Source organism: Meleagris gallopavo, chromosome 26 (assembly GCF_000146605.3).
Source record: "Meleagris gallopavo isolate NT-WF06-2002-E0010 breed Aviagen turkey brand Nicholas breeding stock chromosome 26, Turkey_5.1, whole genome shotgun sequence".
Taxonomy (NCBI): Eukaryota; Metazoa; Chordata; class Aves; order Galliformes; family Phasianidae; genus Meleagris; species Meleagris gallopavo.
In genome coordinates this window covers 2,760,370-2,783,941 of record NC_015036.2, presented here as the reverse complement: position 1 = coordinate 2,783,941, position 23,572 = coordinate 2,760,370, and the positions used below count along the sequence as shown (strand labels likewise).

The 23,572-nt window shown below is 42.1% G+C and overlaps 2 long non-coding RNA genes across 3 annotated transcripts in view; one reads left to right on the top strand and one right to left on the bottom strand.

The window, feature by feature from the left end:
* Positions 1-1,610: 1,610 nt before the first annotated feature.
* On the top strand, positions 1,611-5,634 carry LOC109371005. Of its 2 annotated transcripts, none has more exons than XR_002121639.1 (5): positions 1,611-1,655; positions 2,559-2,652; positions 3,017-3,101; positions 4,541-4,666; positions 5,547-5,634. It is a non-coding gene; the product is annotated as an uncharacterized LOC109371005 (long non-coding RNA). The 2 variants fall into 2 exon arrangements; XR_004162012.1 differs by lacking the exon at positions 1,611-1,655 and adding an exon at positions 2,203-2,426.
* A 458-nt stretch (positions 5,635-6,092) lies between these two features.
* Positions 6,093-23,572, bottom strand: part of LOC104914346 — an 18,160-nt gene continuing 680 nt past the window's right edge. The window contains exons 2-5 of the long non-coding RNA XR_002121642.2: positions 22,981-23,058; positions 20,395-20,491; positions 19,256-19,377; positions 6,093-6,160 (exon numbers count right to left, since the gene is read on the bottom strand). This is a non-coding gene — a long non-coding RNA (uncharacterized LOC104914346). The remainder of the gene's footprint in view (positions 6,161-19,255; positions 19,378-20,394; positions 20,492-22,980; positions 23,059-23,572) is intronic.

Sequence of the window (23,572 nt, the reverse complement as noted above, 5' to 3'; positions counted from 1 at the left end):
AGAAAAATGTTCACTGTGTAACTGTGGGTATGTCTAACCCATAACTAACAAGCTGCTGGAGGTTCAAAAGATGCTTCATAGAAGGATAAAATCCTCCCAACAAGCAGCACCCCTTAAACTCACCCATCACACAGGGCAATCTGACCATGCTAGCTTGCATCCTTCATGCTCTCTCACTGCTGAAGCAAGATATTAATCTACATAACTGCATGAAAATATGCAGATAGAAGGAAGACCCGATGTGATCCCTTTCTTCTGCCTGTAGCACCAGCCTGCCAGCTTGCTTTGTGAACAGAATCTCTGAGAAGAGACATCTGGAAAAAATCCAGTTGCTGAAGCTGCCTAGATAACCAGAAATGGTTCTTAGAGATGCAGCAGGTCAGCACGATGGTGAACTGCAAAAAATTAATAGTTATGAATACAATCTATCTATCTGAGCTCCGCTGTATTGCAGCTGCAAAGTACTTCACTTTTTTTCTTTCAGCGTATTCTGATACATAAAATAACAAATGCCAGGTTTTCCTGGCACTCTTGAAGACTTAGCAAGGAACTACAGATGTTAAGAACTCTAAAGGGCTGGAGGCTGAGACAGAAAGATTCTGCTAAAGGAAATCAGAGCCTATTGCAGAGAGTATGGAACCAAAAATGTGAAAAATAATGGGACAAGAAGCAAGAGGGAAAAACACAGACAATTTGGGCTGCCTGAGCATAGATAGCAAAGTGCCAGAAATGGCATTTCACACCACTCAGATCCAGAGTTTTCAGAGAAAACAAAGATAATAAGTCTAAGAGCCGACTGCTAGGAAAAAGATAAGTTTTATAGTACCAAAAAGCAATGAAGCTCATCCCAGAATAATATGGAGTTGTTTAAAGCACCAGGCAAAACACAGGCTCCCATTCTCCAATAGATTTTCAGAGTTATGCCAGAGTTGGCTGGTAACTTGTACAAGCAATCTGTACGTACAGTAACTTGCTGCACAGCTCTACAAATTGGCAAGGGGAAAACCTCTGCAGGGAAACAAAAAAGACCATTTATTACACCTCGCTTCTCATGCTTACAGTCCTTTCCTGGCTCTGCTCAAGGTCCTGATCCACGAGAGATCTTTAGCACAAGGCACTAAGCAGAGCACAGGCTTTCTAAGTATGTCAGTGAGAGTGCAAGAGCAATGTAAGATTTCACACAGTGTGAGGGTATGCCAGAAATGAAGCATAGAAACTCAAATTCTGCTCCTCCGTGCTTGTAGGTACAGATCTCTGGGGAATTCAGGAGAAAAGAATGAGGGAGAGAACTGAGCACGTGTCTCATCTCAAAGAAATCCTTCTTCTAAACGTCTCGGTGACTCCATCCCATACCACACCACCTCCTGCTGCACAGCTGAAGTGAAAACATAACTACAGAATGTGTAAAAAAGGGATGCGCGTGACATCTTTGTTAAATATCTATAGGGGAAGTGCTAAGACAGGCTTGAAACAATGACTGAGCACCTGGTGGGAAGGCAGGGCCAGCCCAGGGGAGCTCAGGTGCACGCAATGTGTCTGAGTGATTGCAAGGGATGGAGCCAGGATCCACCCCTCCCCAGCCCTCATTTAAGGGTTGGCAGTAGAGGTGACGGGGATCTCAGTAGAGATCCTTGCCTAACTGAGGCCTTCTAAGGGTAGGTGGATTTTTCTTTCTTTGTTTCTGTGTCTATGGCTGCTCTGTTTGGGCTTATCCTCATTTGCTACAGCCTAGGACTTTGCTACCTTGCTATCATTGCTGTGCCTCCTATCGTGTAAGAGCATTACAATACCTTACAACATTCATAAAGCACCAATAAGAGGCTATGAGAAACACTCATCTAGACAACAACCAGGGAGTTGTCAATTACAAATCATGCAGAGTTAACACAACAGTGGTATGCTGACAGGCTTATCTTGTCCTGCCAAACCTGTCCAGTGAAACCAGGCACCGAGGAGGAGGCTAACATTGGTATTACTTGCTTATAATAGCTGTTAGCTGCCTTGGAGAAGTGGCACCCAACTGTGTTGCCACAATAGATAGGATGGTCTTAAGTCAGTTACACTTGCTAAAGAAGGTACTTATTTCCAGTGCTTAGTGAAGGTGTAGGGGTTGGCCTGTTGAGTGCTTGCTGTGGCAATAATACCTATAGCAGCTTAACCCAGATCCCACTGCTCAGCCTTGGCCAAATGCTGCCTTTGTCTGAGTGTATTTAGGGTTGCACAGTACTGAGCCAGTGCTGCAGTCACCTCTCTTGGCATAAGCATCTCTGCTTCCAACAGCTCTGCTTGTCTTGTGAGAGCAAAAAATGAACTGGGATTACTACTTCAGAAGAGCCCAAAAGAAGTTTTCCATTTACTTGGATTCTCTAAGTAAAGACAGAGAATTTATCAGTTCTATCTGTTTCAGTGGATGGGACACTGAAAAGGTGAGGAAAAACAGTCCTAATCCATTTAAATTTGAGTTTTCATCACTTGAAAAATGCATGGCCCAGGTTTCAGCTACCTGTATTTTCCTCTCCCTGCATGATCACTTCTGTGATGGTATTTAACTCTCCCAGCATAACTCAGCTACTGCTTGTGCAGCATCTCTCGGGACCTCAATACCACCAGCTTCCCTCAACTGAAGGAAAATTGCTGACCTTAGCAGTGAAGGTGAGCAAAGATGGTGGGTAATAAACTGAATTAGACTTCTAATGAAACTTTTTCTGGGGGTTTTGTTTGGACAATTTTTGCTCCAGCACTGGTACTGATTCAGGCTTGTTGCCTGTTTACCATGCCTGTGGTGCACGCCTGCTAGAAATACATCACTTGCTGCCATCAAAACAGAAAAGCAGTAATTAATGCCATGTTCTATAAATTTCACCTTTTTCTCCTTTTCCTTTTTGCTAATAAATATAGAAGAGATGACTGAAGTGGTGCTCTGAAAACACTGAAAGAAAAGAGCATGTCTATCAGTTACCTCAATAAAAAGCATCCTGGAAATGAAATAACAGTTGCCTGTCACTTCTCCCCACAGGGAAAAGTTTACTCTTCTCCCCACCTTAATCAAGTGCTTTGTGCTTCTGAATTTGATCTGATCTTACAGATGCTTCTGCAGCTGGGTAAGTGATGAAGGCAACAAGAAAATCCATCTCATGCTCTTCCTATCCCCGCAGCCTCTCTTTCTTCTGGCCTTGTATCAAAAATTAACTTTTCATAGTTTTGAAAGAGGAGAAAACCATTACAGGAAAGACAAAACCAATTTTTTTCCTAGTATATGTGATTGTTTTCTATTTCCCCAGAAGGGTTATGTTTAAAATGAATCATGGGCAGTGGGGGGGGTGGGAAGGGAAGCTAAAAGGCTTTTCCTGCTTGCCCTTCTCTCAGCTCATGCAATAGTGTCACAAGTTTGGAGTCTGTGCAAGTATTCCCCCTGTTTGTGATTTATCAGTGGACTCAAAGGAATGAAATAAACAGAGTGAGGGTAAGCTAAAAGACTACGTTCTTCAGAGCTCTTTAAACTAATAGCTCACATGCATTTAGGAAATGCAGTGTGAAATGTTGCACTTGTCAGCAATGAGGACTCCCTACTGCTGGTGCTCATAACTTCATGACAGCAGCAGAAAGGGAACTCAGACCTTCTTGCTTCCAAAATCAGACTAGGAGATGGCAAATAATATCAAGTCTGTGGCACAAAGCAATAAGATTCCAGCCAGCAGCAGAGAAGCAATGAAAGGCACGAAGCCATGCTGCACCAGAGCCTTAAGGAAATAATGCAGTTCCATTTTGAAAAGCCATTGGATTACCCTGGAATAAATCCATATTGGAAAACATTATTACTCCTTGTTAAATCAAAACCTCCTAGCTTGTAGAAAAAATAAGTAGCACTGTGAACTTTTCTGGGGGCTGAAAACATAAGGGAGCTTGACACTATGGAAAGAGCTCTTGAACTGCAACAGGATGGAATTCTTTGCAGGAGAGAAGAACATAAAGTAATAATAATAAAATCTATAAACCCAAGGACCAGTTTGGTTCAAAAAGACATGGCTCAAAGAGCAAAGCAATCATTGCTGTGTATGGTGCTCCTGGATTGTTCTTGTAAAGGTTGTTCTTGTGAAGGTGCTAAATGCAATGCGTTTAATTCATGAATTAATATCTAAATGTATGCAGCCATCTATTGTTGGCCCCTGATGGCTTTGCCAAAAGTGGTAGTTTTGAAACCAACAGCCCATAAATGACTCCATTCTCCCTTTGTAATTAGCCTAGCTGATCACAGCTCAGCAGCACAGCCTCCTGGATGCTACAAGGTTGAGTTGTGGCTTTTTTCACACACCCACTTGGTTTTGTTTTGGTTTTCTTTTTTCCTCCTCCAGTTTCAGCTCACAGGTAAAGCCATACAACTGCAGACTTCCAGGCTGAAATGTGTGCAAAACCACAGATCTCTGATACTTAAGCTGCAGACCCAGGTTTTCCTGAGGTTGTGTCCATATCCTACCATAATTTTCCACTGCCCACCTGTGGACTCTCAAAGCTGAAACTTCTGCATCTTTTCCTTTTTCAGTGTTCTCTCCATGTCTTTGCTGGAGGCACAACTTTATTCCAGCTGCTTTCCAGAGATGTGTGGATGTATTCCTGAAATGTGAAGGCTGTGGCTCTGAGAATTCGTGGGCCACCCTGGCTTCTAATGGTAAGGCAAACATCTCTCTAAATCACGGTATTCAGATTTCTGCAAATGCCTCTATCAAAAATCTAAATTAGAAGCAACAGCATTTTCTTTTTATGGAGTCCAACTTTGTATTTCTCTCACCCAGGTGACTTTCTATTTTAACATTTATCTCCTCCTTTCCTCTATGTACCATCTGTTCACACTCATTATCCCTTATATTCATACTGAGAAAAACTTGAAGTATGATCTAGTGGCCACAGAAGACCACATCTATAAAATATCTAGGCTCATTTTTTGTTCATCTGTTGTTGTTTCACACAGTTGATCTGTCTTCACGTTGCTCAGTTTGGTCTGTTTAAATTGTAATGCCCTGGGGGCAAAGACTGCTCTGTGTGTGCACATAGCCTGGATCTTGGTTAGGGTCTGTGGGCACTACTGTGGGACTAAGGATAAATCCAGAGAGGCTGCCTGGCTACATCATAAGGCTGTAAAAACCATCAATGAGTACTGCATGTCATAGTGGAAAAGTGGACACAGGGAATAAATGTACCTCTGTGGATGGCATAGCTGAGCTGCACTTTGTTGTAGTGCACTGATGTCATGCTGAGGGTGATAAACTGTTGAGATAAAAAAAAATATAAAATGAAACCCCTGTCATAGGCAGTGTTAGGAAATACACTGCTAAAGGTGCATTAAACTTTGATGGCTCTATTTATACATTATACATGTGCAAGTCAGCAAAGCTGTACTGGTGGTAATTTTCCAAAGGAATCAGCTAATGTTACAGCACATGCTGGTGCAAACTAATGCACAGGTTGCTGCTTCCTTTTTTTTTTTTTTTTCCTGTTTTTGCTTATTAGCACACAAAATAGGAAACATTCCACGCTATTTTATGCCACAGTGTATAGTCCAAGGAGCAAAGCAGAGGGGAGCTATAAGGAAGATTGATAGAGAGATGCTCTGCCTCTACAGATAGAATGCTGATGGAGAGGATGAAAATTGGAGATCCCCATATGTTTGAACCACTTAGGACTCTCAATCTTAAGGAAAAGCCCACTGCAAAAATTATGCAAACTGTGCAACAAGGAACATCAGCAATTTTAGGAAAGGCTGAACTCCTTCAAAGCCTGAGGCCACGGGTGTTTAGAAACCATGCTGACAAACAGCATAAAACATCCTGATCGAGAGGGGCTGACAGCAAAGCAGCCAGCTGAGACTTCAGTAGTTTTCTCCTTTGAAGCAGAACTCCAGCTGGTTACATGGCTGGAAGTTGGAGGAGAAAAAAGAAAAGGGTAGCATCAGTCTTGTCCTCAAAACACCATTAATGCTGTGGGCAATCATTGCTGCACAGAAACAGGCAGAAGGCCTGAAGGCTTGGGAGATGGCAGTAGCAAATCTCAGGAGCTTTTGTCTTCATTCCCTTGGTGGAAGAGTTTGCATTGGCAAGTCCTGATCCGACATGAAGTTTCTGCCAGCAGTTCTCCAGCACTCCAACGCTCCATGTAACACCTGAGACTGCAGTCAGAAAGGAAACCTTAAACTTGGGTTTTCCATCATCTTTTTCTCTCATCTCCTGAAGAATCCCTAAGACTCATAGGATTTTCCAGGTTCTGAGACAAAAGTAAGACTTGTTTGATTGTTTCTGTACCAAATTAAGGAATGAATGGATATAATCTCTACCCAACATATGCAAATCCCAAAGATAATGGTTTAAATGGTCCCAATGTAAATGTCTGTATCTTTGGGGATGACTACAGAAGTGACATAAAAAGGCTTTGGGGCAACAACTGTGCACTTGTTTGGTTTTTGCCCAGCAGTTGTCACAGTGAGTCTTTCTTCTGTGCTAAAACTTTCTTGTATTCTACTCTAGCAAGTAATAAAAACAACAGCAGAAGTAGTGGGAAGCTGCAGCTGAAGGGAAACTTATTCCACAGCAGTATTTAGGAGGCTGTGCTTCCCTCCACCCAATGTGAACTGGAACTGGAACTCACCTAAGTGGGCCTCTGTCAGTTCAAATAACACACCTAGCAGTCAGAGCTAAGAAAGCTGCACCTTGAATTTCAGCACTGCCAAATGGTTGCCCTTTTCCAAATCTCCGAAGTAATTTTGTGCTCATTGCAGGATGAATCTCTACTGAAAAACGTTACTCTCGCTTAGGGGACCTCAGAAGTGTGAACTCAGCGATTTGCTCAGCACACACTGCTCTCAGTTTACCTCCTATTGCCCCTTCTCCATCTTATCCCCTTTGTTAATTCACTCTCACCTTTGGCTACAGCTCTTTGCATTGGCTTTATTTTATTATATGCAGCACCTTGCAAAGCAGAGCTGTCCTCACAGCCTCTTACATCTCTTGGATGTCATTACATCCAAGGAAATCCAAAGATGGATGTTTCCTTACCCTGAAGCCCCCAGCTGCTATCTATCTCCATAGCACATAACTCTCACCAACACGGCTTGCATTCGCAGGATACAAAATTGAAATTCCACTGACAGTATCAGGAACACAAAAAACAAGTGCTGGAATTGCTCGTGCTTTATAGACACTTCCTGACAGGAGCTTATCTCCACCTGTACAATGCGTTGTTATCCCAGTAAATGCTGCGTGTTTGTATATTATGGGTAATGAAATGCAGCCCTAACAGCTCATAAGACACAGGAGGACTGTCAGAGCTTCTTGCAGTGTCTGGATAATTCAATGTGCAGTGGTTTACAAGAAATAAAACATGGGAAAGAAATGATTATTAGTGCAAGAAAAACAAACTGGGTGGAACTCCGTGACCAGAAGCAACTTTTTTAATGACTTTCTGGCATTTGGGTCTCAATTATCAGAGACACAACTTGGACCATAAGCAATATTTCTCTTTGGCAAAGCCAGGCTGCTTTATTAGTGGCTTCAGAAAGAGTGAATGTTTTGATAATGGTGTAAAAGGAAAACCAGAACTGCACAATTTGAGAGCAGGCTTTTCTGATCAAGACGCGAGTGCTGTACTAGGTGAAAAATAAATCAATAATACAGCCCCCGGGAAGGCTCTATTTATGAAAAAATTCTGTAAATTGATGCTTATGTGCTGCTAGCAAAGAATAATATTTTCTTGAAGGGGCCTAGATCTCTGGAGATAAAGAGAGGCTGGAAGGAAGTCAAAGTATATTTATATACTGACTGTATAAACACACATACTGTGGCTAAATGTGTCAAATTTAAAACATGAAAGACAGGCAAGGATGCAGGGAAGGCAGCACTGCTATAGCTCGTAGGAAAATAGCTGCTTTATTGGGAGGCAGAACCCACTTCTCTGTGTGCAAGTGAGCAGTGGGAAACCACCACCAAGGGATCCCTGCATCATGCAGCTCAAAGTCCTGTAGGGAGGAATTTCAGATGGAGATAAAAACCCATCAGACAGATGTGCAGAAAAGCCATGGGTTGTAACCTTTGCAATAGTCCCATGCTGTTGTTATAGCCATCACTTCACACTTGTATGCAGTCTGTACAGCTCTGCTGATGCACAGAATGTTTGTGGGTTTTTTTTTGGTAAAGGATTCCACTTCCATGGTCATTTTATTCATGGCATGTGAATGATGAAATCTCTCTTGGCTTCCGCCCTTTTGAGGCCAAGGAAACAAAGAAGCTCTGCTACATTTTAAAAAGCTTATTAAAAGATGCAAAGGACTCCACCCAAGGTCAGCAGATGGAGCGTGCATGTAAAGCACTGTTTGTCTGTCTCTAACTCAAGGACTAAAGGAAGGGTTTCGTTTCAAAACCCCTCTGATAGGCCAGCAGTCACTCTAAGGTCACTGGCTTGCAATACAAATTGTATAAAACTGCCCTTGTGCCATTGAAAAGCTTCCCCCATTATTTTCTCCTTGTGACAAGGAGCGGAATTGTAGCCTGTCTATGAAATACGATGTGACTTCAACTAACAGCATGTGCCTGCCTCCTACCTCTGCATATTTTCTTCCTAGATGTTTTTGGCTTCTAACAGTCACCTGCCTTTACTGAAGTGATGAACAAAGTCTGTTATTTTACAGATACTGCCTTGCATTTATCACTCCTTCCTTTAAAGCCATTCCCTGTGGTAACCACATTAGCATCCTACTTACTCCAGGCTCCTTCCATAACCAAAGCTGAGATTTCAAATGGCATCAGCTGTGCTCTGCACATAAATCTCTATTTAAACTGAACTTCAGAGAAAGCTAAAGGCATCAGATGCCTTATCTCCATGCTTCAGTTTATGACAATGTGTGATAAGTTTGGACACCACTTAAGGTGGTGTGCATTCAAATCATATTAAAAGCACAAAGATGCATGCTCACACTTTCACAAGTCCATTATTACCCACCCAACTGCTTCACCCTTTACAAACCATTCTTCCCACTGCATATTTGCACTCCAATCTGCAAAGGCTTAGGAACAAGCTTAGCACAAACTATATGCTTCCCCAATAAATGCCTAAATTTTTGTATGATTACAGCCTTAGATTATAAACTTGCATGGGTGATTGGTTTTGTGCAACACCATGCTCAGAATATAACAGCATCAGAAATCACGGGGGGAACCAGGGGAGTAGCCAAAGTTTTTAGAAGTTTCTCCTGTGCTGTTTTCTGACTTATGCCTTAGTGCCTTTCCTCCTTCTCCCTTAGGAAAAGTGTAATTATCTCGATTTTACAAACAAAGCATAAGCTAAAATAAAATGTTACTCATAGGACACACAGGGAATAAGTGGTAAAGTTGGAAATGAAACCCAGGAGCCCTGCCTGCCCGTTCCCTGCTCCAATTTACACAGAGCAGGAGGAGAACAAGCCTGCCCATCTGGACATTCACATGATGGGGAAATTTTACTGTAAAAATATCACTAATTGCTATTTCAGAAGGCAGGTTTGGAATTACAGATGGAGTGGAAATTTTCTTGCTTTTGCTGAAATGGACTTCAAAGCTTCTGCATTTCTTTCATATCATAAAAGCTCCAGGAGCAAAAATTCAGGATTAATTGTGAAAACGGTTTCTTCTCAAAAAGTCAAAATCATTGGTTTGAAAGCACAACTTCTCTCAGCCTCATCAACTCCCCTGTCATAAAAAGGATTGTGCTGGCTTCAAAAGAGTCCCAGCATCAGATCAGTGCTGAAAACCTGGAATTATGGTTGAGGTTTCTGCTCTAGTGCTATCAGTTTTAGCACACATTCATTTGTTCCAGGAACAAGAGGCAAGTTTCCCACCTCACCTGCGTCAAACAGAGCTCGGAGAACAGAGATGTCTCAACAATTGCCTTCCAGAGGACAGTAGGAAAAAATAAATTTAAATACATAGATGAAAAACCTCAAGAAGCAGCGTGCAAAGCATTTTCCAAAATGTCATGTGAATTGCAACCATATGTAGAAACATATTGGGGAATAGAAATTCAGGATGCGTTTCTGTGTACAGCATTGTAAGTTAACACCCTAAACTATCAGCTCTGTGTGTCAGGTCTCTCCTACAAGCTCTGATAAAAACCCTTTGCTTTTCATGCCTGACTGCTTCTGAAACAATATTTTTTTTTTCCCCTAGGATTTTGCATGTACAGAATTAGAACATCAAAGCTTGGACTGACAGCCCTCTAAAAATGTGACTATGACTATTCCAGTCTAGATTTGGAAAACAACTGATTACACCAGGTTCCTCAACAGGTTTCTGAATGCCACAGGGTACATTGAACAGAATGTTCCCTTTTAACGATGAACAAAAAGAGAAGGGCTGCTTAAAAGGACACTGTGAAGGTTCTGGGGACGCTGCTTTATACTCACTTATTCTAATGACTGAGGGAAACAAAGGATGTTTATTGAAATTCTGTCGAGCAGCCATAGATGACAGTTTAAAGAAAGGGAAAGCGTGTACCTGTGCACGTGTGTTGTGAGCACATGAACTAGGACTTCCCAGTAATCCCATTATCCTAATGGGTACAGAGTACAGGGTACAAAGTGGAAGAGAATTTAAGAATAAAGTTGCATGAAATGAGAGTTTGAGAGAGGGTAATAAAACCACTAAGTGGGCTGTTCTGCCTCAGCTTTACTGCACATACACAGATTTTTAGCCTTGCTTTCCATCTGTGTCTTTGAGTTTCCAAATTGATTCGAGCCGTTCTGGTCAAATGTAATGGAGGGACAGGAGACAGATAACAAAACCACCACAGATCTTGTAAACAGGTAAATAAATATAAGGCGTGCAGTCAGTGTCCTGAGAGAAGGAAGATTAGAGCATTTTGTTAGAAAAGAAGCCATAAAAATCCCACGACCAGAAAGGCTTTCATCAGTTCTATTATTATTTTTTGGATGCTGAAGTCAGTTTATCATGATGGATACATCCATGGAAAGCCATGATTTAATGCTCTTGGGATGTAAAGGCCCTCTGCCTTCAAGGTGAGGGGCACGGCCACGAGGTCTGACAGTGGGGGAAAAGAAGAGTGCAAACTAAGAGCAAAGTTGTATTAGACCATATTTCATAAGCACATAATTACTCTGTAATTAGCCAACAATCACAGTACATTTACACAAGGCACTTGTTTTAGCCTTTTTGAAATTGCCACTAATTTGTCTAACTGGAAATGCACCAAGCAAGTAGCAATAATTACAACATAAATATGATGTAGTTAGATATCTGGAGTTTAATAGCACTTCATTAAGAGTAATATCCAAGGCTGTTATGTTGTCATGAAGTTAACCTCCCAGTCATAGGAATAGGCATTATTTACACATTTGGAAACAAAACTGGAGTAATGACAGTGTAATTACATTCAGGAAACTTCTGTTACAACAGTCAATGAAAGGAAGTGACCATAAAGACTATAAAGACTGTTTCAATCACTCACTCTGTCAAAGATGCAGAAACTTTGATGTACTGCGAAACTGCAGAGAGCCTACATAACACAGTGCTGTGCCTCTCACTTCAGGAGAATGAAACAATGGGAAAAGTGTCACCAAGCTTTCATTTTCTTTGAAGTTTTAAACACAGACCTCAACTCTGCTGCCTGAGCCACTGTTTTGGAAGCAGTGCCTCCTCTGTATGTTCTGTTTGGTTCTATGCAGGTTTCTATGCAGGTTTCCCAGTATGTTCAATAGGCAAACATCTTCTCTTGCACACTGCATCAAACACAGGTGCAATGATGCACTCAGGGAGTAACCACTGCACTTAAGGTAAAACACCACATACAGCAAATTCCAATCACAAATATCTCAGGTTTCTATAGAGATTGATTTATGTCTGTTATCTCAGCACAACAAAATGGTGGTGCAGCTGGGACAACATCTCTGAAATCTGCAGATGTACAGTAATTTGCACCACTCAGACCTGACAAGGATCACACTGACCAACAGAAGTTACAATATTGTTTCTGTTCCAGATACAGACCCTTCCTCTGCAACTGTCACATTAAGACAGTCACCATAACACACGTGTAGCACACACCCAGCGTTTATTTGCACCTTTGCAAAGTGTTGGCACTTGGCAAATTCCTCTCTCTCTCAAGTTTCAGTACGATTAAGACCAGAACAGCTTAAATTGCAAGCTCTCACACAGTGCTGGTGGATGCTCCATACATTAGGATGTTGTCTGTTGCCACCTGCTCTTCTGAAGATGCTGAAATCCTATCTGACTCAAAACCATGCTGCCAGCCTTCAGAGAGCAACCAGGTGGAGGCTGGTTTTTCCAGACTGGCATGAAGTTCAGGCTACCTCACACTCAATGCACACCAAGAAAGGCAGTCAGAACTCCCACTCAGGCCCAAGATCTCCCTGCCCAGCCCTCCTGTTTGAGCCCAGCTATTCAATAATTAGCACCTGCCACCACAGAGACAACTGAAAGCAGAGCACACCAGGCATCTAACAGGACACCCTATGGGACCAGAGATAAGAAACATCAGAAAAGCCTCAGAAAGTTGAGTTCAGAAGGAAGAAATAGCAGAGGCAGGACTCTGCAATCACAGTACAAAGGTTGTAATTCAATTTCAGAGTTCTGCTCCAGTGCATCTCTTATGATGTTAGCAGAGAATCTCTCAACAGAATTAAGGAATTGTATCAATCAGGAGACAGACACTTTACACAGAGAGAAAGCAAGAGAAAGACAGTTTATATGTGTGTGTCTGCACTGCATTCCAATCTAATTACTTATAATTATAAGGTAGTGAGATGTGAAACGCTAATTGAAAACTCTGGGTGCTTACGTCTCAGTCTGAGAAGAATTTGTGTGCCCATCTGGTTAATAGGAAAGGGATTTTATTTTCTAGATCATTGATTTATCATCATCAAGGGCCCAGATACATAGTTCTGTAAGTCAGCTTCAGGAATATGTTTTTTTCCATTACGTTTATACTGTCTGAAATTGCCTCCAGCGCTGCGAATGTTAAAATTGACTGGATTCAATTTAGTGAGATCGCCTTCTTGCTCTGTCAGGGGTTATTTATCTCACTTAGCTTTTGTAGTAGAAGTTTCTGTTGTGTTTTTGTTTTGTTTTTAAATAGAAGTCCACATAATTATTCCTTTTTATTATTACTAACATGGAATGGAAGCACAATGTCTGGATGGCAGCTTTTGTATAAGCACACTGATTCTTGCCAAGTAGGATCTCTGTAATCACAAGCAACGCTGTTGTTTTAGTATAGCCTATACAAGAATGAATCCCATTTAGCATCCTGAAATTCCTTCCCCATCTAGTGCCAAGGGCCATAGAGTACTACAGAAAATTACATGAATTAAGAGCTACATCTATCACATCTTATATCAAGTTCACTTAGTGTGCGGGCTCAAGAGAATTTGTAGAAGAGAGACTGTTTACAGAAGAGGAGAGAGAATGCTCTAGAGAAGCCAGCCTTGACTTCCAGAAAGCCTTGTAGAATTATTATTACCAGTTTTGGAAATTCCTTGTTATTTTTTCCTAGGAGGAAGCACATTACATGAGAAAACAGGGAACACAAGACTGAGTGGATGGAAGACAGCCGGTGTAACTTTCAGCTTGCCAAAGAAATAGATGAATAATGCAACAGTGGCACACAGTATTAACATAAGATTACATAAAGGATGTGGTTTTGTACTTCAGCATCTGTCCCAGACCAAGGACAGATGGGTAAAAGTTTGCATTTTGCAAGTTGCAGTGTAAAAAGATTCATTGCGTTTAATCTTCCTGGGCCTCCATCCCACATCTGCCTTACCCTATAGCTTTTAGAAGCTGATGTGTGATAAGTGCTATCGCAGTATTAGTGCTAACAACAGGGGTGGAAGTATAAATACAACTCTGTCCAGCAAGAGTACAGTGAGAACGCCTAATGCTCAGACACTGCACAAACAAGTACATTTGAACCAAGCCAAACTCCTCAAACTGAGATACACTGCAGGCCACAGTAGTTCTGAGAAAACCTCCTTAGTACTTCTAATGATTTATTTATTCAGTAACCCCAAGAGGAACAGCAATCGTTCACCTTTCTGTCCCCCCAGGCACTAATGTTACCCAGTAAGCAGGTTTTGATTCAACTTCTGAAGGGCTGCAGTTTCAGAACAAGTAGTACAGAGGATACATACAGTCCTAATCTTCATCTTCACAAAATATAGCATCGAAGGGCCACTTTTTGTAAAGGACAGCTCTCCTCTGGTGTAAGTGTGCATCTTTTTCTGCTACAATATCTCTCTTCTTCCTCTCCTTTTCCACACAGTCATTCTGAGGAAATACTTATTCTGTGGGGCCAGTGGGCATCTCCCCTCTGAAAAATTCATCTTACATAAAAAGAAAGAGGCTTAGGCTAATGTGCTGAATACCCTGTGATAAGTACGCTGCCCTCAGGTTTCGTTTGAAAACTTCCATTTAACTAGCATCCCAAAATCAGCTTGCAGCATTTGCAAAATGATTCATAATTGAACACATCCCTCTGGCCGTGCTCAGGTTCTGTTCTAAGTGAAGTCCCTGAATCTGTTAAAGGGCATCAAAGGATTTTGGTCCAGATAAAAATAAATGGCTTGCTTTCTGAGAATCCACAAAGGGGAGGGAATATAAGCTCTGGCTACAGCAGGGGTATTGGACATGCATCCTCCTTTTCCAGAACACAGTCTGGAAGCAACCTGGTTGCTGCTGCTGAGATAAGACTTGGCTGCTGTCCTCCTCCTGCACACCCTGGTTTCCTTTGGCAGCAAATTGCAACAACATGCAAGGAGGAAAGGAATACGAGGCACACTGCATATACCTGCTCTGCAGTCCAGATGTGGCCAGGAGTGCCCATGAGGACACAGACCTTATTGCACACTGTCCACCTCACCACTGAAAGTGCAAGTTTATGTATTTTTCACTGAAAGCCTACTTTCCCCCAGAATCAAGTCAATACAAATAAGTACGTGCATGAAACTGTTTTGACAAAAACCTTTCCTTTGGGTACAAATACATTTCCTCTGTTTAGGGGAATGCTAAAATAACTGACTTGAGAAATGTAACTTCCCCAAACACTCTGGCACTTCCTTCCCATTGCTTTCCCTTTTGTCACTGGTAGGCAGAAGGCCCACTCTCCATCAAACAGAGACGACCTGGTTTAGGTGAGGTGACTCAGAGCAGATAGCAGCATTTTCCACAAGCTATTCAAAGTGCAATGAGGCTGACAGCAACTTCTTCCTCCCCTACCGAGCCATTCTCCCACATCTCTCATTTCCCTCACCTCCCACAAACACAACCAGTTACATCCTCACCTGCCCTCTTGCTACTGCAACCCTCGCATGAATTTGCTATTTGATTTTTTTTCCAGCAGGGGCCCTGTGAAAGCAAAGATTGGCTTCCCACAGAGGAGAGAAAACCAGTCTATAAACACTAGGCTAGTGGAAATCAAATTGGCTATTATGGTTCTTGAAGTAAAGACCTTTTTTCTTTATCATTAGTTCCTGTACAGGCCTTTCTTCCCAGCTGGGCTTACAGCACTGAGGACGCTGATCTCTCAATGAGCACACACCAGAACTCAGACATTTACAGCCATCCAAACCAATCTAGGGGAATCCAGTGAAGAAATGCTCTCATACTTGCAGCAGAGCTATTAAACTTCTCCCCTTGCTGCCAGCAGCCAGCCAACCCCAGGCACGTGTTCATACACCGACAGGGCTACAAGAGAGAGCACAAGCTCAGGAATGATGCTAAGATGTATTTCTTTGTCTTTACTCTTTGGCTATATTAATGATTTCATGGGAGCCTTCTAGTTATTCATTTGCAACTTCCTATAACAATCAGGCTTTCAAACCAATCTAGAAGCCATTATAATCAAAAAGCCAGGTATCCAAATGGAACCAGGACTTCCCAGGCACAGAGGTGAGGCTCATCAGCTGTAATTCCCTGGGTCTTCATTTCTCCTTTTCTTGGAAAGGAGTATGATGTTTCCCTTTTTCCAGTCACCAGGGACTTCACCTGACATCCATGTCTTTTCAAATATGATGAAGAGTGAAAGAACTCATTGAGTATATCTCAGTCTTCATTTCTGTCGAAGCCAATTCTCCCTTCCCATGTATCAGATGAGTTACATTCTCTTTGGACCACCTCTTCTGACCACCATACCTACAGAAACCCCTCTTGCTACTTTTCACATCCTTCACCAAGTTTACTTCTATGCATACCTTGGCTTTCCTGATCCTGAAGCAGGTCCAGATGACATCCTTGTATTCTTCCCAGGCCACACATCCCTGCTTCTACTGACTGTACTTCTCTTTTCCCTCAGTTTCTCTCAAATGTCAGCCTTTAAATCTGAGTATGTAATTAAAGCATTGAGCTTCAATTTGCAAGACCTCCACTCTGCTCCTAGTTCTGCCAGTGACCCCAGGCAAGCCATCTCATTTTTCTCTGCCTTAATTCTCTATCTTAAATGAAGGAATAACAGCTGCTTTTAGCAGAAGGAATTCTAATGGGGAAAAAAGGAAGCTATATCAGTCAGCATTTCAGCTTTGCTCAAATATGGCACTGATGCAGAACATGGTGGCACACTGACAACTAACCCATACCTAAATGCCTTGGAAAAACTGCCATGCATCTCCCTCATTCAAAGCATAAAAACCCCAGTATGAGGTATTTGTCTGCTTGCAGACATCCCTTTCATTTTATTTATTTATTTATGGCGACCTCATTCAAATAGCACAAAAAGAGAAGATGGGAAAAGGACGAATTCTCCCAAGAGGATTTGAACATTTAACTTTAAAAAGTTTGGGATGATGCTTATGAGAGATAACATTACAGTCCCTACAGCCTGAAGCTAATGCTGAAAGGCAGAATAAACTGGATGTGGATATAGCTCATGGTAAAAGTGTCACTGCAAATACAGCAACCACAGTAGAGAAATTGAAAATGCCACAGTGTAATCTAATGAAGAGTGACTACAGGTACAGATAGCCTTGTTTCCTAGAGGAAGCTCATTCCAATACAATCCAACTCTAATGAACTGAAGACACAAGACACCAGCATCACATGGCAGCAATAAACAACTGTTGCCCACTTTTCTGCAATTAGCCTCAGAACCAATTGTTAAATGCCACTTTTGCTCAGGTAACGACAGGCAATGCAGCACTACGGTAGCCTTCTGCCTGTGTTCATCTACTTGAAAGCATGCACATGTGTTTAATGTGCATCTACAACTGCATGTCTACGTGTCAACTGTGCAGATTCTTGGTATGTCAGTCAAGAAACACATAAACCAATGTCTCTGATGCATATTCAAACACAGTGCATGTGCTTGAATTTCTACCTTTGCAGACCTCTCCCCTGTGAGAGCACATCCTGGTAAGAAGATGTGGAGATAGGCATGTCTGAGAGCTTATGTGACAGGCATGCATATTCCCCAAGTACCTCCATCAAGACGTGTATATGTGGAAGTGTAAAAGCTGTGGTGAGTCCTTGGAAAAGCAATGCTACCCAGCTGCTGCTGCAAGCTGCCTTGTGATGTCAAGTAATAAAGCAATCAGCCTTCATACCAAGGAAGAGCAAGGAGTTTTTAGAATGATTGCACCTCTATCTAACAAATTCCCTCTGATACATCCTTTTCTTCTACTACAAAATTAGCATGGGCCTAGAGAGCTTATTAGCATGGGCTCTTAACTTCATTGGTAATGTGCTCACATCTCAATACTGCAACAGGAAGCTGGGAAAAGGCATGAAAGGTGAAAATCTATATGCAGAGAAGCTTCAAGCATTAATGAGCAAGGCTTGATTAAAAAACAAACAACCCTCCCCACCCACCAGCCCCTTGGGAACTGTTTGTCTGCTGGGTACAGATGATTTTGTAATCCATTTGGTAACAGTGATACCTCTTACCTATAAAATAGTACAAAGATAGCTTAAATCTTGATGTTTAATATCAGAGATCCAAAATCCACACAGAAGTGCAATGAGAACACGATACAGTAAGATGGAAAAATGCATTCCCACTTCACAGTCAGAAATAGGAAACATGCAATGGTTTGTTCCCAAAGCATCATACACATCATTGTCCATTGGGGTGGGTAAAGGTCTGTGCTCCTTCACAGCAACTTTGGAAGAAAAGTTGTATTTCTGGAGAGGCTTTTAAGAGATGCCTGAGAAAAAGTGGTTCCTGACTTGAACCAGGTTAACAGGTGGGTAATACACAAACCCATTTACTAAATGCCACTTGAAAAATCACGGGCAGCATAATTGACTTTTACAGCTTGAATAATGTAGGTCAGCAACAAGAAAATGAATGTATGTCGGAGTGAAAGACAGAAGGGAAGTAATTACAAAGTATAGATTAAATAACCATCAGATAACAAGCATAATAATAACAACTAGGGTGAAGAGAGAGGAGAAACAATTTATAAATGGATTGCAGCAGGGTTCTGAGAAACTGCTGGTCTCAGATGCTAGGCCCCTTTTTTTTTTTTGATCTTTGAGTAAAAAATTTGAATGAGTAAGCTATTCCTCCCCTTTTCATGCTGATATCCTACTTCTCATGGTATCAGCTTGCAGCATGTGCAGCCTAGAGGGTTATTAAGTCTGAACCTGATTTTATTAACACACAGTTCTTAACTCTTGCAGAAACAGGAAGCCACAAAGCTCCAGCAAATAAGAGGGATCACAGTCCAATCCTACAAAGCCCTGAATTCTGGCAAAGTCTCACCTAAGGCTTGGAATTATCAGTGCTTCTGCAGTTTAGCTTGCAGGAGTTAAAAAAACAACAAAAAATGCACTCCTGCTCCCTCTCAAACAAATCAAACCAAAGCAAAAATGTGGCATGGGAGGCTAAATAAAGATACACATCTTATTTTTTCATTCATGTTAAACCATTGAGTCCAACTTGGATTAATAAGACTCTGAACTTAACCAATACCAGAGGGCTGTTCTGTCACCTGTAACACTGGCAGCACTGCCCACCTTCCAGCAGTCAGGTGCTTCCACATCACCTGAAACCATCACCAGAACTTGTGAGTGAACATCACTCCTCTTGTGAGGAAACATGGCAGCAAGGAAACACACTGACCTCAACTTCTATTTGTTAGAAATGTGTGCAAACATACACTGAATGACAACCCAGATGTTCCAGGGTAAGGATGACAAACCAGACAAGGTGTAACACAGCCTGTTCTCATACTCAACCAGAATTTGAGTATCAGTGGTGAAGTGACACTGACCTGCACTCCAGAAGAAAGTCTTTTGTTTTTCTCAACTCCTGCAACTTCCCATCTGCTGGTGGATGTGCAGCTGACACCCAGAGACTGGCTGGTGGTTGCTCTAAGGAGGGCAGGAACAGAAGCTGAGGAAAGAAGGAAAAATAAAAGAGTCACCAAGAACTTATTGGAAGTGAGAGATATGTAATCTGTGTATTGAAGAGCAATGAAATGCACTGCCTTCCACAGCCACCTCCGAAGTTAACTTTATGAGACCAAAGGAAACTGCACAATAGCACAGATAGCACTGACCCGAAGTGGGAACAAGGAATGAGCCCCACAGGCATGTGAATGTCCCCTGGGAAGGCAAAGAACATCACCATATATACTACCACAGAAGGCTGTCAGTCAGCTACTTTGTCCCACAAAGGAAAAAAGACACAAAAAAAGGTTCTACAAACACATGCTTGAAGAATCCTTTGGTTCTTGTGAATACAGGAGAAGATACCACTGTTCAGCTCATTGTTTCATTGCACCAGATGGCTGCGCTCTACAAGGCCTGCAGAGTTTTGCTGTTTTTCTTCTTTAAGAAAACAGGAATTTAACATGGGCTCAGCATCTATATTTGCTCGTATACTTGTACAGCTAATGCATAAACAGCACAGGGGAGGTGTAAGAAACAAGACTCACTTCTGCCCTTTCACAGCCCAGGGGTAGGAATAGGACAAGTTCATCTCACAGGACACCGTTTTTGCCTTTTAGTGCAATAAGGGGCAGCATTGCCTTACAAAGTGATTTGCAACACAGACCCAAATACACGTTCTCTGGAGGCAATACTTCTGCTGTATGCAGCTCATAGCTGTGTTGGATCATCCTTGTCCTCTGTTGCTCTGTTCATTAATCAACGGCTCTGAATGCGAATGAGTTCAGAAGGAGCTAGGTGAAACGCATGGCAATTTGCTCACAGCTTGATAATTATGCATTTTTCAAAATAAATTAAAGCCAGAGCTAACAGCAGCACACTGTTTTCAGAAGTCCTGCTTATACAAAGAAATTAATTGGAAAGTACATTGATTGGAGGGGCTGCTGAATTCCGGCGTGGAATTTGTTTCCCTGTTGCTCTCAAGCAGCTCCTGTACAGCTCACCAAACAGAACCTCTCACCTCTGCTCAAAGTGGGAGATGAAAGACAGCATAAATAGCCTTCACTCATTGGAAACCAACTGGAGAATCCTCATTGCCTCTCATAACAAAGCAGTACCTGGGAGGGAAAAGGATCACCAGTCAATCTTTTGGTAGCACAAAACCAACGAAGAAGTTCCAAGATGAACTAAAAGAAGAACGCATATGGCAATGAAGTTTTACAAGAAAAAATGCTTCAAAATCGCCTCCTTCTTCCCAAGACACACATCAGGGTCTTGCCACTCAATCCAAGGTGAACAGGTAACCTCACAGATTCCCAGGCCATAAGACACCACAGAACGTACCCCACAAGGACCCTGATTTAAGAGCATCCTTCCCGCTGAGTGTGCTACACATCACATGCTAACTCACAGCAAGATCAGGGCTGTCTTCCAAGCTATTACTACAACAGATTACAGAAAGTGGTTGTTTTCTCACAGAACCAATTTGGGGCTGCTTCTCATCCTCCCCCCTCATAGCCCTGCTTACCCTACCAGCTTGCACATGCTTGAAAGGGCAGCTCTGCATAATAAATTGAGTAATGTCATCAAATATTTTAGGAGATGAGATTCGTTTTAATTTGTTGTTCTCAATTCCTCCCCCACTCTTCATATAACCCAGAGCAGCGTGGATTTCTTAACCAGTGCTTTATAATGCCAGCATGTTGAGGCGATACATGCATGCAGGTAGAAGATGGAATCCACAAGAGAATTACACCTACTTACATTCTTCTCATAACACCTGTTTGACTACACAAAGAATTAGGTGGCAAGGAGATAACAGCTATTTTCTTGCTAAGAGTGGGGCACTGGAGCACTCAGAAAAGACCAAGATGATGTTCCCATCTCCAGCAAATCTGTTGCTGCCAAAGCCAAGATCTCAAGGTTTATAATCCAGTTCCACTGAGGCATATGAAACAAAAGGTTAAAACATGATTTCATTCTTACAGTTGCCCAAATTTGTGTATCTGCAATTCCTGTTGATGACGGCAAGCCCAGTTTCCATGGAGCCTGCAAATCACTATAACCAGGTTTTGGGTTTTCACTTTTCATATCCATGTTTGGATTTAATCTTTCCAGACATCATTGTAGTGTTTGCAAAAAATACCAATCCAAGTAATAGCAGGTCTCCTTCCTTTCTTCAACAGCAAGGTGAAATAGATTCTATTCTGTTCCAGTTGAAAATTCTTCTGTTGGCCAAACCAGGATACACTTGTGTTAATTACTCCTGAGATCCCTATGATGCACATTCAGGGAAGAAAGGATGAATTAGCATGATGAGAGCAGCTGGAGCCCACTTTTGATTTCCTAAGCAAGATATCTTCATAATAAAATGAAAATGAAGCCAATCCAAATCAGCCAAAACCAGAAGCCACACACTGAAGTACCATCTGTATTAACTCTTCCTATACAGTTACCTTATGAATAAAAAAAATGGAAAGTCACCATGGTAGTTGGCCAGCATACAGAGTGCAGCAGCATTGGGCCAAAGGGGTTTTCTGGTTGGTTGTACACCTTTCCTTTAAGCATGATGTATTCCTGTGTGCTGCAGAGCAATACTGCAAAGATAGCAGTATGTTCCAGAGAGGCTCTGTAGCTCCCTGAATTTCAGCCAAAGCATGGTGTTAACCATGTAGCTCACCAACATTAACTATTCATACCAAGGCTGTGCTCACATCAGGGGCAAAACCCTGCTGACCTCAGTGACAGGATGACAATTAATGCCACAGAAACTGTTTACAACTTTGAACTCGTCCACTGCTGACCACACAGCCCACTCAATCACTGACATCATTTCTCTTCTACAGCAGGGCATATAAAGCCCTAAGGACTCTCACACCTTCAATCAGTTCCTTGACACAATGTACTTAATTGCTTATCCATTCACTAATCAACACTGCTCATCACTTCTTGTACGGATGAGGAAGCCTCTCCTTGGGGTCACCATGAGCCCAACAGAACGACTGATCTGATGGATCACAGATACATGAGCTATCATGAAACTGACCATCTCAAAACTACCTACCTCTGAGGGAAAAAAAGCCACAAAACTACAAGATGTCCAAGGAAATATTGAGTGGAAAAAAAAAAAAAACAAGCACTGTGCAGGCTGTGTATTAATGTTGATGAAATGTAAAGCTGCTTAAAGACAGTTGAGCACCACAGGCAATGAAGGTCCAGGCTGTACTAACAGAAACATGCCAATATTTTTAAAGCTTCTAGTTCAAAGTTATGAGGTTTTGCTCTGGGTTGTTCCTTTTTTTCCGTTGTTGTTTGTTTTTTATTATTTTTTACATTTGCTCTGCTTCCATTTTCTCCAAGGGACCAGTTGAGGACATGTGGAAAACCTCTTTTCCTTCTCTTTCTTCCTCCGCACCAGACTGCATCAATTTGTAGGTAGGGTACAATGCAACCTGTAGGACTTTCGATTCATTCCCCAATTAACTTGTTTCAGTTGTGCCAACTTGGATTCTGCTGCTGAAGACATCAAGAAAACTAAAGGGCTGGTGTTCTCCCCAAAAAGTAGTCTCAGATCTGAAGATACAAAGAACACCTAAGCAGTATTTACCTGTAAGTGAATATTCTGCTTTGAGATAGAAGGTCCTTGCACATGGGTAAGAGCACAACCATCATCACCTTTCCCAACCTGTAACAACAAACAAGTTGGGTTTTTTTAGGCCTGCATGTTGCTGTGCATCTGCTACTTTTTCCTACAGGACATGCTCCCTGAGTTTGGTTCTCACCATATGATAGACCACCACCAACAGAAGACAAAACCAACATTATTACAAATCACAGAATGGCCTGGGTTGCAAAGGACCACAATGATCATCCAGTTCCAACCCCCTGCTACATGCAGGGTCACCAACCAGCAGCCCAGGCTGCTCAGAGCCACATCCAGCCTGGCCTTGAATGCCTCCAGGGATGGGGCATCCACAGCCTCCTTGTGCAACCTGTTCCAGTGCATCTCCACCCTTTGAATGAAAATCTGCTTTCTAATATCCAACCTAAACCTCCCCGTCTCAGTTTAAAACCATTCCCCTTTGTCCTGTCAATCACCTCACTAATTACACCAGTGTGTAATTAGCTACAACTTTGGGAAACGCACCCAGCCCTCACAGTTGTGGGTGGCTTTTTGTTGTTTCTTTCTTTTTTTTTTT